General features: G+C 38.3%; 1 non-coding gene across 1 annotated transcript; it reads left to right on the plus strand.

The window, feature by feature from the left end:
• Positions 1–593: 593 nt before the first annotated feature.
• TRNAW-CCA (transfer RNA tryptophan (anticodon CCA)) lies at positions 594–666 on the plus strand. Its single transcript has one exon. It is a non-coding gene; the product is annotated as a tRNA-Trp (tRNA).
• Positions 667–20,820: the final 20,154 nt, after the last annotated feature.

Consider the following 20,820-nt stretch of genomic DNA (forward strand, 5'->3'; position numbering starts at 1 on the left):
ATCTCCCGGAGTTCACCCAGACTCACGTCCATCAAGTCCGTGATGCCATCCAGCCATCTGTTGTATAAATATATCTTTAAGCTTACATCGTTCTCTTAGGCTAAAAATTTTCCTTTTGCTCATTCACATGTCAATCCATTAATTTAAAAAGTATTTATTAGGCAATAGGTGGAATAATACATTTCTACATGTATAAATGAACAACTTAGTAATAAAATTAATAGAATCCTATTCAAAATAGCATCACCAGAAAAAAATACTTAGGAATAAATTTAACAAGAGAAATATAAGACTTGTACACGGAAATTTTTAAAATTTTGCTGAAGAAAATAAAAATAAATGGAGAGATAGTCCAGGTCCATGGAAAGAAAGGCTCAGTATTGCTAAGGTGATTTTTCTCCCCAAATTGATCCATAGATTCACTATAATTCTGAATCAAAGTTTCAGCAGGATTTTTTTTTTAGAAATTGACATTTGGTTGCAGAAATTTATGTGAAAATATAAAACATCTAGAATAACCAAAATGATTTTGAAAAAGAATAATTTGTAGGACTTTGACTTCTCAATTTAAAACTTACCATAAAACTAAGGCTTCCCTGGTGGCTCAGAGGTTAAAGCATCTGCCTCCAATGCGGGAGACCCAGGTTCGATCCCTGGGTCAGGAAGATCCCCTGGAGAAGGAAATGGCAATCCACTCCAGTATTCTTGCCTGGAGAATCCCATGGATGGAGAAGCCTAGTAGGTTACAGTCCATGGGGTCACAAAGAGTCAGACACGACTGAGCGACTTCACTTCACCTCACCTCACCATAAAACTGCAGTTATCAAGACAGTGTGATACTGGCATAAGTGCAGACATAGATCAGTGGAACAGAATTGATAGTCTAGAAATAAACCATTGTATTTACTGTCAACTGAGTTTTGACAAAAGCTCCAAGGCAATTCACTGGGGAAAAGATTCTGTTCAACAAGTGGTGTTTGGACAACTTAATGCAAAATTTAACTTAGGTCCTCATATCACATCATATACAAAAAGTAACTCAAAATGTGTCAAAGATTTAAATGCAAAAGTGAAAACAGTAACTAGATGAAAATTTAGGAGAAAATCTTTAAGATTTTTGGGTTAGGCAAAGATTTCTTAGCTATCACAGCAAAAGTATAGTGCACAATACAAGAAAAAATAACAAACTAGACCTCATAAAAATGAAAAACTTGTGGCACTTCAAAACACATCATTACAAAAATGAAAAGATAAGCAACAGACTAGGAGAAACATTTGCAAACTTCATGTCAGATTAAGGACTTGAGCTATATAGAGAGCTCTTACAGCTCAATAAGACAAAAAACTCAATCAACAAATGGGCAAAGACATGAACAGAGAGTTCACCAAAGAAGATATATACATAGCTAGTAGGTACATGAAGAGATCCTGAACATCATTATTCCTCAGAAAAATGCAAATTAAAACCGCAGTGAGATACCCTTTTATACCCACTAGAATGGTTAAAAGACAGACAATAACAAATGTTGGCCAGGATGTGAAAAAATGAGACCCCTCATCCAGGGTAGATAAGAATGTAAATGATAAAGCCACTTTGGAAAACAATTTGTCAGTTTCTTAAAAAGTTAAATATAAAATTCCCACACAACCCAACAATTCTACTGTTAGGTATCTACCCAAGAGAAATGAGTACCTGTCCACACAAAGACCGGCACCAGAATGTTCATACCAGCACATACTGGAAGCAAGCCAGATGTCTATCAACTATTGAATGGGCACACAAAAGGTGCTCTATCCATACAGTGGAATGATATTCAGCAATAGAAAGGAACCAGGTAACTGATGAGCTTCAAAAACATCACATAAAATTAAATAAGCCAGACAGGGACCACATATTGTGAAACTCCATTTTTATAAAATTTCTCAAAAATGGGCAAATTTATAGAGAAAGAAAGTAAAATTTGGCTGGAGGTACTAGCTAGGATTAGGCTTCCGTGGTGGCTCAGCAGTAAAGACTCTCCCTACAATGCAGGAGTTAAATAAGCAGGGTGACAATATACAGCCTTGACGTACTCCTTTTCCTATTTGGAACCAGTTTGTTGTTCCATGTCCAGTTCTAACTGTTGCTTCCTGGCCAGCATACAGGCTTCTCAAGAGGCAGGTTAGGTGGTCTGGTATTCCCATCTCTTTCAGAATTTTCCACAGTTTATTGTGATCCACACAGTCAAAGGCTTTGGCATAGTCAATAAAGCAGAAATAGATGTTTTTCTGGAACTTTCTTGCTTTTTCCATGATCCAGCGGATGTTGGCAATTTGATCTCTGGTTCCTCTGCCTTTTTGAAAACCAGCTTGAACATCAGGAAGTTCACGGTTCATGTAGTGCTGAAGCCTGGCTTGGAGAATTTTGAGCATTAGTTTACTAGCATGTGAGATGAGTGCAATTGTGCGGTAGTTTGAGCATTCTTTGGCATTGCCTTTCTTTGAGATTGGAATGAAAACTGACCTTTTCCAGTCCTGTGGCCACTGCTGAGTTTTCCAAATTTGCTGGCATATTGAGTGCAACACTTTCACAGTATCATCTCTCAGGATTTGAAATAGCTCAACTGGAATTCCATCACCTCCACTAGCTTTGTTCATAGTAATGCTTTCTAAGGCCCACTTGACTTCACATTCCAGGATGTCTGGCTTTAGATGAGTGATCACACCATCGTGATTATCCAGGTCATGAAGATCCTTTTTGTACAGTTCTTCTGTGTATTCTTGCCATCTCTTCTTAATATCTTCTGCTTCTGTTAAGTCCATACAATTTCTGTCCTTTATCGAGCCCATCTTTGCATGAAATGTTCCCTTGGTATCTCTAATTTTCTTGAAGAGATCTCTAGTCTTTCCCATTCTGTTGTTTTCCTCTATTTCTTTGCACTGATCTCTGAAGAAGGCTTTCTTATCTCTTCTTGCTATTCTTTGGAACTCTGCATTCAGATGCATATATCTTTCCTTTTTTCCTTGGCTTTTCACTTCTCTTCTTTTCACAGCTATTTGTAAGGCTTCCCCAGACAGCCACTTGCTTTTTTGCATTTCTTTTCCATGGGGATGGTCTTGATCCCTGTCTCCTGTACAATGTCATGAACCTCATTCCATAGTTCATCAGGCACTCTATCTATCAGATCTAGGCCCTTAAATCTATTTCTCACTTCCACTGTATAATCATAAGGGATTTGATTTAGGTCATACCTGAATGGTCTAGCCATTTTCCCTGCCTTCTTCTATTTCAGTCTGAATTTGGCAGAGACATTACTTTGCCAACTAAGGTCCGTCTAGTCAAGGCTATGGTTTTTCCAGTGGTCATGTATGGATGTGAGAGTTGGACTGTGAAGAAGGCTGAGCGCCGAAGAATTGATGCTTTTGAACTGTGGTGTTGGAGAAGACTCTTGAGAGTCCCTTGGACTGCAAGGAGATCCAACCAGTCCATTCTGAAGGAGATCAACTCTGGGATTTCTTTGGAAGGAATGATGCTAAAGCTGAAACTCCAGTACTTTGGCCACCTCATGCGAAGAGTTGACTCATTGGAAAAGACTCTGATGCTGGGAGGGATTGGGGGCAGGAGGAAAAGGGGACGACCGAGGATGAGATGGCTGGATGGCATCACTGACTCGATGGACCCGAGTCTGAGTGAACTCCGGGAGTTGATGACAGACAGGGAGGCCTGGCGTGCTGCAATTCATGGGGTCGCAAAGAGTCGGACACAACTGAGCGACTGAACTGAACTGAACAATGCAGGAGACCTGGGTTCCATCCCTGGGTTGGGAAGATCCCCTAGAGGAGGGCATGGCAACCCACTCCAGTATTCTTGCCTAGAGAATCCCATGGACAGAGGAGCCTGGCAGGCTCCAGTCCATAAGGTCATAAAGAGTCGGACACAAATAAAGTGACTAAGCAGCCGCAGCAGCAGCAGCACAAGCTAGGATTAACAATAAATGAGAATGAGGGATCTTACTAGGGGGATGAAAATGTTCTATAAAGGATTTATTGTGATGTTTGCACCACTTGGTGAATTTATTAAAAAATCACTGGATTCAAAAATCACTTGAAATAGGTAAATTTTATATGTAAAATATACCTCAATGAAGTTGCTAATAAAAAAATTTTAATAACTTAGTAAAAGACAGTGTATCATTTGATTCTAGATGGAATATACATCATTTACTCAAATTCAATTCTTAAAAGTCATTTTTGAAACATTCCTCTTCTTCATTGCCATACAGATCAGGTTCTTCTGTGAACTTTACTGTATGAACTATTTCTTTAGTTTTCTTTCCAAAAGCCACTTTACTAATCCAGATCTTTCTTACTTCCTTACTTAATTTTATCATAATTTTAAGTGTTTTCCCTAACTGTATTTACTCCCTGTAGGTTAAACTGTAGATTACTAGATTAATTCTTAAATAACATTGCTTTTTATCAGGTTCCACTTTCTTACCCCAGACTGCTAATTGTTCTCACTGCAGGCAGTATACTGTGCAAACAATGGCTTTCCTGTTTGGAACCACCCTATATTTCCAATTTTATTTTCCATTCTTACTACAATTCCTTTACTCTATCAGATTGTCCTCATTGTCCCCTGTATTAGCTTCCTAGGGCTGCCGTGACAAATTGCTACAAACCAGGCGGCTGAAAACAACAGAAATATGTTCTCTTGCACTTCTGGAGGCAAGAAGTTTCAAATCAAGGTTTCAGCAGAGCTGTGTTTCCTACTAAGAGTTTACTGGAGAATCCTTCATTGCTTCTTCCAGCGTTCAATGTTGCCGGCAAAATGCCTCATGTTCCTTGGCTTGTAAACATGCCCCTTTCCAACTTCTGCCTGGGTCTTTCCATGGCCTTCCCCGAGTGCGCTTCTCTTCTGCTGCTGCTGCTAAGTCACGGCAGTCGTGTCCAACTCTGTGCGACCCCATAGACAGAAGCCCACCAGGCTCCCCCGTCCTTGGGATTCTCCAGGCAAGAACACTGGAGTGGGTTGCCATTTCCTTCTCCAATGCAGGAAAGTGAAAGTGAAGTCACTCAGTCGTGTCGACTCTTCACGACCCCATGGACTGCAGCCCACCAGGCTCCTCCGCCCTGGATTTCCAGGTCGCCAGTGCCTTCTCCGGCGCTTCTCTTCTAGGTCCACTCTAATCCAGCATCATCTCATCTCGAGATTCTAAACTCAGTCATACCTATAAACACACTTTATGAAAATAAAATCATGTTCAAAGATTCCAGGCGAATATATCTTTTGGGATGCCATCATTAAATCCATGATATCACCTGAACACCCTATGTCCTTTTTATAACTTTGGCCATGTTCTCTCCACATTTGAAATTTCCCTTCCGTTGCTTTTTCCAGATCCTGAGATATTCTTAGTATAGGTCACCAAGCTTCTCCTATTCAGAACACCCTGTATTAGTTTCTCCTTTTCTGAACTCCTGTAGCACTCACTGGTCCCTTCACTGCTGTATTGTTTATGTTCATGTTTGTAGGTCCTTTTTGCCAACCAGGGGCTTCCCTGGTGACTCAGCTGGCAAAGAGTCCTCCTGTAATGCAGGAGACCTGGGTTCGATCCCTGGGTTGGGAAGATCCCTTGGGGAAGGGAACGGCTACCCACTGCAGTATGGCCTAGAGAATTCCATGGACTGTATAGTCCATGGGGTTGCAAAGAGTCAGACATGACTCAGTGACTTTCACTTTGCCGACCAGATTTTAATCTCCTGTAAGGAGAGCTCAAACTCTAAAGCAGTGGGTCTCAGTCCTGGCTGCATATTGGAATTACCCAGGGATCTTTAAAAAGACAATCTTATTGGTGTCCCATCCCCAAAGGTTCTAATTTAACTGGGGGTGTGTCATAGGCATGAATATTTTTTAAAATCTTCTTTACTTCATTCTGGTGACTTCCCTGGTGGGCTCAGACAGTAAAGCGTCTGTCTACAATGCAGGAGACCCGGGTTCGATCCCTGGGTCGGGAAGATCCCTGGAGAAGGAAATGGCAATCCACTCTAGTATTATTGCCTGGAAAAATCCCATGGCAGAGGAGCCTGGTAGGCTACAGTCCATGGGGTCACAAAGAGTCGGACACCACTGAGCGACTTCACTTCACTTCACTTACTTCATTCTAACGTGCAGCCAAGATTGAGAAGTCATAATTTTAAAGCACATGTTCTCAATTAGGAGGGCTAAAATTGGTCCTTAGGGTAAGGTTGGGGTAGAAAAGTCTTAGATATTACAATGGTTTGTCGTTTTCAAAAGGCCCAATATATAAGCAGATAAATAGTATACATCTATGGTACTAAAATTTCATGGGGAGGGAACATTTAGGGGGAAAATGTCTAAAATGCATTTTTAGGGGGCAATAATGAAAAATATGTTGAGAAATACTGCTCTAAAGTATATCAAAATCACCCATGGACCTTGGTAAACTGAATGTGGCCAAGACTCCAGAGATTCTAATTCAGGAGTTTGGACTGTGACCCCAAGTTCTGTATTTTGGATAACAACTACAAAATTTGCATGCTTACAGTATACCAAGTACTCTCTTGAATGCACCCAACCAGTATCTTCACTTGACAGATGAAGAAACAGAGGCAACACAGAACCATTTTCCCAAACTCACTTAGCAAGTAAAAGAAAAGGTTTGAACCCAGGTATTCGTGCTCACAAACTTAACCCCTAATTACATAGCCTCAAGTACCAGAGCTTGTGCTAGGGGCAGGAAACATGCCGCATAATTCTCTTCTATTCCTTCCACAAGGAACAGAATGCATCATATATAGACGAGGGCAAAGGGCACTTGTTGAATTAATGTGTTTGTTTCTCAGTCGTGTCCAACTCTTTGCGACCCCGTGGATTATAGCCCATCAGGCTCCTCTGTCCATGGGATTTTCCAGGCAAGAATACTGGAGTGGGTTGCCATTCCTTTCTCCAGGGATATTCCTGACCCAGGGATTGAATCCAGGTCTCCTGTAACGCACAGAATCTTTACCATCTGAGCCATCAGGGAAGCCCATGATACAAATAAAGAACCAAAGAACAGCCAGTCAGACAACAGTAGGACTACAGGGCACCCTGTATCAAGATCATCAGTCAGGGCCACAAGGGTTAGATTCCATTGGTTAACTGGGTTAGTTATGAACCTGGTTGAATGGACAAGGGTAAGACTTTGTGCTTAGGGGATCACCCTGGTGATTCAGTGGCTAAGACTCCACACTCCCAATGCAGGGGGCTTGGGTTTCATCCCTGGTCTGAGAATTAGATCCCACATGCCACAATTAAAAAGACCCCATGTGCAACTAAGACCCTGTGCAGCCAAATAAGTAAATAATTTAAAAAAAAATAGACTTTGTGCTTAGTCCGAAAGGTATAGGTGGTACTTGGGAAATCTCCAGTATATTACAACTATTAACACAAAGTAAAACCAACAAAAATCTCAGAACGTTCATTCTCACTGTTTCAAAGCCTTTGGATGGTTTTGGGTTCCTTGAGACCAGGGGTTCTTAACTTTACTTAAATTCCCACAGACTCCTTTGTCAATCTAATGCGAAGTCATATGTCATGTATTCAGAAAATAACTCTGGAAAGGTTGAAGCCTATGGACCACTTCTCAGGATAATGTTTCTAAAGTGTAAAGGTATGAGATAACAAAGGCCACCAACCATATTGAACTACATTTCTCAAAATACTTTTCTAATGTGTGATATTTGTGTTCCCTTATTAATATCTTTAAAAAGGTCTATGATAAGTCTGAAAACAACTGTAATTTGAAGTTGTGATGAGTGTAAATAATATTTCAAGCTATCCATAACAACTAAAATATGATACAGGAACATCTGTGCTTTCTGTTGGTGACAAAGAATCATGGATACTTCAAATGCTAATGCGGTTTGTTGCCAAATTCACAGTAGAAAGAAATGCTCATTCTCAGTTAAAAGTTAGTGAAAATAAAAATGTAAATGTTTTGGGCTTCCCTGATAGCTCAGTCGGTAAAGAATCTGCCTGCAATGCGGGAGACCTGGGTTCAATCCCTGGGTTGGGAAGATCCTCTGGAGAAGGGAAAGGCTGCTCACTCCAGTATCCTGGCCTAGAGAATTCCATGGATTGTATAGTCCATGGGGTCGCAAAGAATCAGACACAACTGAGTAACTTTCACTTTCACTTTCCCATCCATGGACACTTTGGGTGGAGCTGTGGATCCCAAGTTAAAATATTTGCTATTTAGGGACTTCCTTAGGGCTTCCCTGGTGGCTCAGAGGTTAAAATGTCTGCTTGCAATGCGGGAGACCTGGGTTCGATCCCTGGGTTGGGAAGATCCCCTGAAGAAGGAAATGGCAACCCACTCCAGTATTCTCGCCTGGAGAATCCCATGCATGGAGGAGCCTGGTGGGCTACAGTCCACAGGGTTGCAAAGAGTCGGACATGACTGAGGGATTTCACTCACTCACTTGGCATTGCAGTTGTTAAGACTCCATGTTTCTAATGCAGTGGGATTCGGGTTCAATCTCTGGCTGGGGAAATAAGATCTCACACGATGTGTGTACAGCCAAAAAATTAAAAACAAACAAACAACCCTGCATTTTAACTCCAATGGCCTAGCCCTATCTCCTTTATCCTGCCCAGCATGGCCTGTCTTGATTTAGAGAAACTCCACAGACCAGCTCCACCATTGTCAAAACTTCTGGCCAGGAAAGGTTCTCCAGAAGTACAGGACACAGTCTCCGAACTCATCAGCAGCTTTGGACAGAGTGACCCTTATACTGACAGGAACTGAGAAGTGTTGTGGGGGAGGATTAGGTAGAAAAGAATTTCGAGGAAATTTCCTGGTGGTCCACCGCTTAGAACTCCATGCCTTTACTCCCAAGGGCCCAGGGTTCAATCCCTGGTCAGGGAACAAAGATCTTGCAAGCCACACCGTGTGGCCAAAATAAAAGAAAAAAGAAAAGCATTTCTGAAGCTTTTTTCTTCACTTTGCTTAACAACTAACTGTGGAATCTAGGGAAAAAAATGCAGAATGCTAGTCACTCTCACAAATCCCCCAACCCCCAACCCACCTTTCTCTACACACACGCACACATACATACATACACACATGCTCACACTTCAGAGTTTCTAATTCAGTGAGTCAGGGTGGGGCCTTGGAATCTGCATTTAAATGATCCTACAAGGTAATTAAGCTGCTGCTGACCAGATGCATTAGACCAGCTTACCAGAAACCTCTTTTGAGAGCAATTTATGTTTCCAAATGGAAGAGAAAGAAGCAAGCATCAAAGCCTTTCAGAACATTTCCCAATAGCTGCCTGGCCGGCCCCTTAGGTGACTGATTTAGAGCAGACAGCAGCCTAACTCAAAAGGTTCGCTATCAGGGCAGAGCAGTTTACATTCCCATCAGAAATGAAATCTCTGACTAAATTTTCCTCTTTTGCGAAATGGAAATATTCTCCCTTTTTTTCTCTCTCATCTCCCCTGTTTTCCCCTCAGGATTCTGCACAGACTAAAAGGAATACATGATTCACTGAGATGCTTGAACTCTTAACAAAGGTGCCAAATAAATACACTGATGTTTCAAGAACCCCATAACTTGGGAGCACAAAGTGTAAGGATTTCTTGGATTGTGGAGGCTTGTTGTTCCACAGTGCCTGGGATAACTCCTTTATCTTATCTGCAATAACTTCATCTGTAATCTGGAAGATAACTTCAGTCTGTGCTACGAGAACAATGATATAAGCCTCTCTTTCATTTGACCCTTAACCTTTATCTGCAAGAAACACAGGAGGGAGGCTTGTGACTTCCTGATCCTTTTATATCTTTAGTCTCACCAGTCAAGACTTTATTAGAAACTTAACTAAAGCCACCTAGACTCTATCTAGCACACAGGTGGTAAGATTCTTTATTCTGAACAGAATCAGTCTAAATTGACAGGTTGGAATTGTAATTTTTTATTTTAACAAAGAAGCAAAATACATTTTACTAACATATTAAATACATTTTTATATAAAACATGATACTAAATGGTATTTATTAGCAGTTAGAATGTGATTTTTTTTTCTCCTCCTCTTGTTATAGGGCTATCTATAGCTCCTGGAAGTTAATTTATCAGTGTTTTAAATTTTTAAAAGTTTCTTATTTAATGGATGATTGGTCAGTGAAATGTATAGAGTTTATGAACTTCTCTCCAGTGTTCCATCCACTTATAATGATGTCATTTATTACTACTTTTTCTCCCTTGATATCTCTCCAGTGCTTACAACAAAGTCTGACACAGATAATATTTGTTGAATAAATTTTGAACAAGGCACTGTATTTACTACTTTATTATAGTTAATCTCATTTGATCTGATTAATTAAATATGATTCATTAAATTCTATGAGGTCAATTAGTATTATTATCACAATCTCATTTTATAAACTAAAAAACATGAGTCTGAAAAACACTGAATGAATTTATAAGACTTCAGAGAATCACTGGAAAACCTAACACTAAAACTTGAAGTTGGTTAGGCATATGGGTTTATAATTGTTTAATCCAGGGGTCAGCAAATTATGACCAGAGGTCAAATCTGGCCCACTGCCTGTTTTATTAAACACAACTCACTGATTTATGACTCTGAAAAGTGAAAGTTGCTCACTCGTGTCTGACTGTTTGCAACCCTATGGACTATACAGTCCATGGAATTCTCCAGACCATAATACTGCAGAGGGTATCACTTCCCTTCTCCAGGGGATCGTCCCAATCCAGGGATCAAACCCAGGTGTCCCATATTGCAGGCAGATTCATTACCAGCTGAGCCACGAGGGAAACCCGTGACTCTGAAAGATGATCTGAAATTAGGAATATTACAAACTTCAAATCCTTCTTTTCTAAGCCTCAATAAATAAATATGCTGAAAATGTTTGGCAATCTTCTTATGTTGACAGTATGTTGATAGATAAATTGTGTTTATAGTTGTCAGATCAATCAGATCTTAAAACATTAAAATGTATTGACACTTACTAATATATTTTTTAATCCTCTGTCCTGATATATAAGAAACAGGCACATTGGAGAAAGCGTAAGTGAAGACCGAATCCAAGAAGGATGCAGAACCCAAGGGCAAGAGAAATCACTGAGTTTCATACCTGGGACGGACTAAGAACTAGCAAGCTCTCAGGGCCCATGGCCACTTAGTCCTCCCTCTTTCCAAAGCCACACGATCTCTCTCTCGGGGCTCCCTGCTGTTTATCAAACACACACAGCCTACAATGAGTACCCCAAAGTAGTGGCATCTATGGCTATATGACTTTATTCATCCGCTCCTGTGGCCATTCACAGTCTCGGGGTCAATTCCTTGTTCAAGCATCTAATGCACAATTTCCGCAGGAACATGTGATAAAAAAGGTCTGTCTCTTCCCATGTTATGGAGGCTCAAATCTCCAAGAAGTGTGTATGGAGGAGAATAAATGATTGTCATCACTAGAATGCCCTATTAAAATGATTCTTAGCATGATGGGGGATGGGTACTTATTCCTCAGATTGCACAGTAACACTGTAATGAACCACTATTTCTCATAGGAGTAGATCATGTCCTTTGGTTTTGCTTGTCTGGATAAAATGTAGAAAACTATGCTTTAGTGTGATTCATAATAATGTACTATGTTTAGAAGAAAAGGTTTTGTTGTTTGCAGAAATTTGTATTTGGAACTAATGCAAAGCTTCCCTGGTGGCTCAGTGGTAAAGAATACGCTTGCCAATGCAGGAGGCCCAGGAGACGTGGGTTTGATCATTGGGTCAGGAAGATCCCCTGGAGAAGGAAATGGCAACCCACTCCAGTATTCTTGCCTGGAAAATTCCATGGACAGAGGAGCCTGGTAGGCTACAGTCCATGGGGTCACAAAAGAGTTGGACAAGACTTAGTGACTGAGGGCAATGTAAACACATGATAAATGCAGTTCCTTGAAATATCTAACTTGGTCTACGTTCTTAAATGACTGATAATTAAATGTAGTCATTGAGATGATGATTTCATTATTTTGACGTGCTGTAAATGCCACTTTTTTTTTAGTTTCTTAATCTCACCTACATATTTGCTTCCCTTCTGTGTATTTCTTATAATATTTATGCTTAGCAAAATGGGAATACCAATAACCACTATAATTTTATAGGCCTATCAAACAGCAGAATGACTAGTCTATTGGTAGACCTTAATGATATGACCATGTCTCCATCCCAGTACACCTTGTAGTAATTTTCCAACACATTCACAGGGTTACATTTATAATGCAGTATTAATCCATTTGCAAACTCACATCTGAGGTCGTAACATTGACCTGCAGAATTAACAGTATACTTGTGCTGTTCATTCAGCAGCTAAGTATAACCACCAATTATTTTATAATTGTTTTGATGAGTGTAGTTTCTTTTGTACATGAAAATGATAATCCTTTCCCAGCTGAACTTACACTTGGATTCTTTTCCCTTGTGAAAAAAAGACTTACATTTGTAAATTAGTTGATCCAGACTGGTGGTGTTTTCCCAGACTAAAGTACAGTGTTTTCCTTGTAAAATTCTACTTTATTCTCTGATTTTGAACTATGTAATTATCATGTGTCTGTGCATCAGGTAACATTTGCTGAGTGCCTACAATACTCAAAGCATTGATAGAAATTTGGAGTAAAAAAGTGAATAAGATAATCACTGTCCTCAAAGAGCTTCTATTTGTTAGGGAGCAGCCACTAAGCCATGTAAACCTGATTAATTGTGACACATGTTATAACAGACTAGAGGGATGAACAAATGCCATGGGAGAACTGAAAAATAGACTATAAATTATTCTGGGAGTGTGACAAGGAAAAAATGCATATGACATGACCTTTGAGTTTGGCTTTGAAGGAAGAAAGAAAAATTCAGGTGAAAGAGAACAACATGAGTATGGTGACCTGAGGCAAAATAAATTAGTGAAAGGAATGTGTCTAGGATCAGTTCAGTTCAGTTCAGTCGCTCAGTTGTGTCCGAATCTTTGAGACCCATGGACTGCAGCATGCCAGGCTTCCCTGTCCATCACCAATTCCTGGAGCTTGCTCAAATTCATGTCCATCAAGTTGGTGATGCCATCCAACCACCTCATCCTCTGTTGTTCCCTTTTCCTGCCTTCAATCTTTCCCAGCATCAGAGTCTTTTCTGATGAGTCAGTTCTTCACATCAGGTGGCCAAAGCATGGGAGCTTCAGCTTCAGCATCAGTTCTTCCAGTGAATATTCAGGACTGAGTTTATTTAGAATTGACTGGTTTGATCTCTTTGCTGTCCAAGGGACTCTCAGGAGTCTTCTCCAACACCACAGTTCAAAAGCATCATTCTTCAGCGTTCAATTGTCTTTATGGTCCAACTCTCACATCCATACACGACTACTGGAAAAACCACAGCTTTAACTATACGGACCTTTTTGGTAAAGTAATGTCTTTGCTTTTTAATATGCTATCTAGGATAGATGAAACATACCAGAGAAATAGGTAAGAAGTAAAGATGAATAAATGTGACCATGGTAAAAGAAGCTCTGTATGCCACTGTATATCATTCAAATGGATCATTAAGACAATGGAAAACCACTGCAAGTTTTCAGTTTAGGAATTTACAAAAACATATCTGTATTTTAGAAAAATAATACATGTGGCAATGTGGAAGACTGATCAAATTGCAGTGAATTCCATGAATATTCATCTAGTATTAATCTAGTTTTCCTCATTCTGTAATAAAGATGTTTATCTACTTATTAATTCAACAACTACCATGAGCCAAGAATCCTGTACTGAGTTATCACGACCAAATATTTATCACTACTGTTGATTAACTAATGTTTAATTCCTTTCAACTTCAAGAAACCCTAATATTCTTATAATTTCCTTGGTACTAAATCTACAAGTGTGACTCTCCGTAGTAGTTAAGCCTTATTACATCAAGTTTGCTTCTTAGCATTTATAATTATGCAGTATGGAGGTGAATATCATTATTCAAATTATTTTAAAACTTTCAAAAAGAGAGAAAATATAAATTACCAATATCAAAAATGAAAGAGAAAATATTATTACAGATCTTATGGATACTGGGAAGACATAAGGAAAAATTATTAAGCACTTAATGCTAACAATTCCAAACAACTTATATAAAATGAACAAATTTCTTGAGAAGTATGAAACAGACTAAAACTAACAAAAGAAGAAACAGAAAACCTGAATCATCCTATAGCCATACAACTAGAATTCCATAGGTTAAAAATATTCTCAGGACGCTCCTTGTGGCCCAGTGGCTAAGACTCTGCGCTCCCAATGCAGAGGGCCTGGGTTTGATCCCTGGTGGGGAAACTAGATCCCACAAGCCACAGCTAAGAGTTTGTATGCCACAACTAAAGAACTCTGATGCTGCAACGAAGACTGAAGATCCCCCATGCCACGACTAAGACCTAGTGCAGCCAAATATATATATATATATTTATTTATTTAATAGACAGTATTTTAAAAATTTAAAAAGTAAAAGTATTCTCACAGGGACTTCCTTGGCAGTCCAGTGGTTAAGTAAGACTGCGTACTTCCACAGCAGAGACACGGGTTCAATTTGTGATTGGGGAACTAAGATCCCACAAGGTACACACAGCATGGGCAAAAAAAAAAAGTATTTTCACAAAGAGAACTCCAGGTCCAGATGGCTTCACTGAATTCTACTGAATACTTGAAAAAAAACAATAGCAAATTCACACAAACTCTTTAAGAAAATAGAGGAAGAGGAGGGGATACTTAATCAATTCATTTCACAACAACAGCATTACTATGATACCAAAACCAGCCAGAAGCATGACAAGAAAACCATAAATAAACTTGCCAACAGATTCAAAAGCTCTCAACAAAATACTAACAAGTCGGATCCAGCCATGAACAAAAAGGATACTACATCAAGACAAAGTGGGATTTATCCCAGAAACATGCGTCAGGTTTAATGTTAAAATTACTTTTAAAGTTTAAAGCTTGAGATTTAGAATTAACACAGAGCTTCAATAAGCATACATGGGGTAAATAATTGATAGAAGAATACTAATCCTCAAACCTATTGTCTTATTTTCTTTAGCTTAATGGACTGGGACCTAGTCAGATGCATGGAGAGGACTGTGCAACTCAGGTCTAGAAAGTCTGTGCATGACATACCCCCCACCCCCATCACAATGATTGGTTCCTGTGTGGGTCCTGTCACAGCAAAGTTGGGCTAAGGGAATTTTTCTCTTACTCTGGAGTCTGAGTCATACATATGTTATCTCTTGAATTGCTGCAACTGTTCTGCTGTGAGTGAAGCCGACATGTTAAAAAGGCCAGTGAGAGGATCATAAAAAGAAAATATAGAGATGAAGTTCATATCAAACCTTCACAAAGCCCTTTATACATCTGAACTTGTTGATAGAATTCAAATAATTTCAATCTTGGACAGATTATTTTTTATTAACTAAGTAATAAGTAACCAAAGAAGAAAAAAATCTGAAAGTCCAGATAAGCCCACTTTACTTCCATTGCTGTTAGATTTACCACAGAAATTCGTTCATAATATTTAACTTACAAAATCTGAAATTAATATCTGCATCATCTTCCTGAACAATATAGTCTCTAGAACACTTTAATTCTGATAACCCCTGATAATTTATAGCTGCATATTTTAGGTGTATCTCTTTTTTTTTTTTTTTAGGTGTATCTTTTTTTAAGCCCCTCAAAAATTTTTTTTACAATGCTTACTTAGATTTATACATATTTTACATTTTGTTTTTTCACCTCTTCCTGAATCCAGACCATCAATTTGGAATCATGTTTTTCCATCTGAAGTACATATTTTAGAGCTTAAGTTCAGTTCAGTTCAGTTGCTCAGTCATCTCCGACTCTTTGCGACCCCATAAATTGCTGCACGCCAGGCCTCCCTGTCCATCACCAACTCCTGGAGTTCACTCAAACTCATGTCCATCGAGTTGGTGATGCCATCCAGCCATCTCATCCTCTGTTGTCCCCTTCTCCTCCTGCCCCCAATCCCTCCCAGCATCAGAGTCTTTTCCAATGAGTCAAGTCTTCACATGAGGTGGCCAAAGTACTGGAGTTTCAGCTTTAGCATCATTCCTTCCAAAGAAATCCCAGGACTGATCTCCTTCAGAATGGACTGGTTGGATCTCCTTGCAGTCCAAGGGACTCTCAAGAGTCTTCTCCAACACCACAGTTCAAAAGCATCAATTCTTTGGCACTCAGCTTTCTTCACAGTCCAAATCTCACATCCATACATGACTACTGGAAAAACCATAGAGCTTAGGTTAGGGATTATTCATTGCAAACTTGCAATTTTTATTTGTCTGAAATGCCTTAGTTTTGCCTTGGTTTTGAAATATATTTTTGATAGGCATACAATTCCAGTGTGAGAGTTATTTTCTTTTTAGCACTTTAGATGATTCTTCCTATTGCTTTCCATGGTTGTTCTCAGTCTGTCTTTTCTTGGTAATCTTTTAAGTTTCCTTGTCACTGATGTTCTACATTTATCTACAATGTGGCTGGTTGTGTTTTTTCTCTTAATTTCTCCTATTTGAGAATTAATGCACATTTTGAATATTTAGATATAGTTCATTAGCTCTGGAAAGTTCGCTACTATTAACTCTTTTAATGTTTCCTCTGCCCGATTCTCTCTCATTTCTTCTTGGAATTCCAGTTTGATGTATGTGAAATCTTTTCACTGTCATTTTTGCCTCAGTGTCTCTTTATATTTTCTGTCTCTTTATATCTCTGTACTACATCCTGGCTAATTTTCAGTACTATCTTCCAGTTCACTAATTCTGATTTCAACAGTGTCTAATCTGCTTCTAAACCAACCTATTGATTTTTTTCAAGTATTACATTTTTTTTTCACCTCCAGAGGTTATATGTGATTGATTTTCAATTAGCTTGGTCATCTTTTAGTCTATTATTTTTTTTAACATAGCAAACATTGAATAATTATTGAATATTCAAATTCAATAATTTGAATTATTATTAACTATGTTAATAATTCAAATAGTTAAAGCTTTTGTGGGTTACTGATTCTGCCACTTCTTTTTCATCATGGCTATGCTTCCTTGGGTATTTTATGATTTTTGATGGTGAATCTAGGAATTTATCTGTAGGACTTTTTTGATTCGTGAATTGAAAGTACCACCCTTCTGTGAGGATCTGTGTTTAGTTTCTCCAAACCCTAGGATGCTACTAATTTGGCATCATTTTAAACTTAATTGCCTTAAAGTTTTTCAGACCATGCAGGTAGCATATATGCTGTAATCCTTAGGAATTGACATGTGGCTATGAAATCAGAGGAAAGAATTTTTCTCCTTCAACCAGTGCTAAAGTTTAAACAATACAATTTTCCTTGAAGTTCCCTTACAAAATGGAGAGTAAGGAGGGTTTATTTCACTGTCACACTGATGAAGTGTACAGATTCACCATCAGTTTTTATTTTTACGTTGAGTGTTCTGCATCCTAGTGAAATGTAACAGTCTCATAATTAGACCCCCCAATTTGAGAGGACCTTGGAGTTAATCTTTTGTCTCTTGTACTCCTCAAGATCTGAAAAGTAAAATTCAAATTCAAAAGATTTGGCAATTGCCCCCAGAGTCAAAGAGATTTTCAGTGTCCAGGTTCATGCCTTCTCTTAGTTTTGACATCTTTGTATTTCATACCTTCTTGCCATCTCACTGATGTATTAAAACACAAACTTCTTATTTTCAAATCCAGCATATTAGGGGTTTTTTTTGGTTTGTTTTATAATGGGAGTGTCAGTCTGGGTATCTAGTTTATCATGCTGTCAGATATGGAAGTCCTTTTTACAAGTCTTCTATGCTATTCTATTAGCTGGAAGACTCTCTTTCCATAACATGCCAGTTACAAATATCTCACCTTGGTTCCAAATTCACTCTTCATTGCCTGCTGTGCAAAAATGCAGATGGGCTTTTAAAATAGCTTTTATTTGCCAGCTGACATAATGCTAAACTTTATCAATAGAGGCTGGTGGAGAGACATCGCAGGATGGAGGCCTTTTTCTTCCAGGTCCAAACTGCTCCTTTGGCAGGCACATGCAGCTTCTCCAGTTTAGGCTTTGGAAGTGCTCACAATTTCCCCACTGTCTGGCTCCTATACCGCACAGCATTTCCAAGGCGCCCACCTCCTGAAGTGTTGGTGACTTCAGCTTTGCAACACCAGGTTCCTGCAGCTCAGGCAGCATATTCAGTGAAGGCCTTCAGCAGCAAGGAGCAGCCAGCAGCTGTCCCCAGGACCCAGTCAGGCTGTTTCCTAGCAGGATCCCTTCACTGAGACACCTCCTTGGGAACAACTTCCCCCTGCATCCCAGAGACTTCTGCACAGCAACTACTCTGCCATTTCTGGCTCAGACCTGGAGTAGAGAGGCAAAGGAGTCCTTCCTTGGGTATACTGTGGGGTTGGGTAGTGGTTGGTCCTTACACTGGCTATATTCTTCACAGTTCTCCTTACTTCTTTCAAGCCAATCCCTTCTTAATCATATCCCCTGCTTCTTTATATAACACGTTCCTGTTTACTTCACTGGTTTTTATCTCCTGGTTCAATCCTGGCTGATGAATACACCTTCATCCAGTAATTTCCTCTCTCCTCCTCAAGATTCAGTTCAGGCATCATCATTATTCTGGTTCAGGTATATTGCAATGAATCACACAAAATTGCTATTTTTTGTAGGTCAAAAATAGTTGAATATTGGCAGTTTCAGTGGTTCAAACTAATATTTTCTCTGTAGTTCTCACCACATACCTCTGTCAGCACTTACCCCACTAATTGAAAATAACAGTTTTTTAAAAATATGTCACCTATTATAAGACACACTCTTGGGAATAATTTTTAATCCTTTATTCCTAATGCCTAAATGCCTAATCCAATTCACAGTAATTACTATATGCTCAGAAAAAATACTGTTGCACTAACTGAATACTCACAAATCATTTAGCCTTTCAAATCTTCAATTTCTTCCTCTCCTAACTGGTATCATTAACACCTGCTCCATTTAACTCAAAAGTTCTTAAGACGGACTAAATGAATATTTGTTTCTACTTCCTTAACACAACTAAAAGCAGATCATGCTACTAAATGTGTTATTTCATGTGGGAAAAAAATGAAGAATTACTCTTTTAGTATGATTTTATTTTTCAAATATTATAATTAATTATAGAATTAAAGAACACAAAAAGCATAAAAAAGTATTCAAAATATTACTAACCAGAGATAGAACTGTTAATATTTTCATGTAGTTATTTCTAGTACTTTTCCATGAATATTTTAAAAACAAAAATTATGAAAAAACTATATGTATATAGCTTTTTACCCTGTTTTTTCCATTCAATGTAATTTTTTTTGTTGTTTTGTTTTGTTTTTTTTATTCAATGTAATGTTGTAAGAATATTTCTATGTCATTAAACACCCTTTTAAAAACATGTTTTTATTGGCTATTATTCCATCACATGAATAAACCATTAAACATTTATCAAGTTATTTGGACACATTATGTTTAATTTTTTGCAATTAAAATTATTAAGATAAACATTCTTACAAATACTCATCTACATATCTCATTGTTTTCTTAAAAGAAATTAGTGGGAGGATATACTGAATCAAAGCATACAAATATTTCTATGGGTTTCTGAAACTATTGCCAGTTTCCTTCTAAAAACTATGCATTAATTTGTACTCCAGCATGAGAATAGCCTTTCAAAGCATATTCAATGAACAAAATGGTTTGAAAACAAATTGCCAATTTAGTTGTTGAAAATACTTTTTACTTTCACTTGTATTTCCTTTATTTTTAGTAATGTGCATGTTTTCATGTTTATTTCTTTTGATGTTAAATATCTATACATACCCTATTTTCTAAAAATTGTGTTCAACATATTTTTACTTCTTATTTTTAAAAGCTCTTTATATATTATGGCTACCAACCAATTTTTCATGTATTTTGAAATTTCTTCCATACAATTTTCATTTTTATTATGATAGGTATGTGAAATTAAAATTTTTTATAATCAGTATTTGGGTTATATATTGAATATATAATCAATCTTTTTCCTACATTGATTTATATTAAGAAGGTTCCTCCCCATCCTGACATCAGAGTCACCTCTGTTCTACCCTCTCCTATTTTATTATTTCAGTTTTCAGTATCACATGAGGCAGAGTGTGACATTTTTTTCTAAAAATATAATAATATATACTTATTACTTGATAATTCAAAAATTAAGGCTAATATATTTGCAAAATCTGTAAATATTACCAGGCATTTGGTGAGCAGGGTGGCTAGGATTTGGAGGGACTGAGCTGCCATGTGCTTTAAAAAAAACCCTAATACTATAATAAATATGGATTTGATTTGTTTTATGATTGTCTGATAAAGCGTACAGTGTCCATAATGGTCAAGTCCTTTATTATTCACAAGCCTTTTATTATTTATTATTTTCATGAAAGAGATCATTGTTTTCAACATGTGAGTGAATCCTATCTGCTAATGTGAATATTCTTAGCTTACAGATGGTAGGCATGTTAAGAGTCAGTTGTCTTTTGAATTTGAAATACGTTTGACCCTAAAAGGAAGGTTTAGGGCACCGACCATCGGCACAGTCAAAAATCTTCATAGAATTTACAGTTGGCTCTCTGTATCTACAGTTCCTCTGGATGTGTGGTTCTGCATTTGCAGATTCAAACAGCAGGGGATTATGCAGTACTGTAGCATTTACTATCAAAAGAAGCAGCATACAAGTGGACTCACACAGTTC

The sequence above is a fragment of the Ovis aries genome, chromosome 1 (assembly GCF_016772045.2).
Source record: "Ovis aries strain OAR_USU_Benz2616 breed Rambouillet chromosome 1, ARS-UI_Ramb_v3.0, whole genome shotgun sequence".
NCBI classification, from domain to species: Eukaryota; Metazoa; Chordata; class Mammalia; order Artiodactyla; family Bovidae; genus Ovis; species Ovis aries.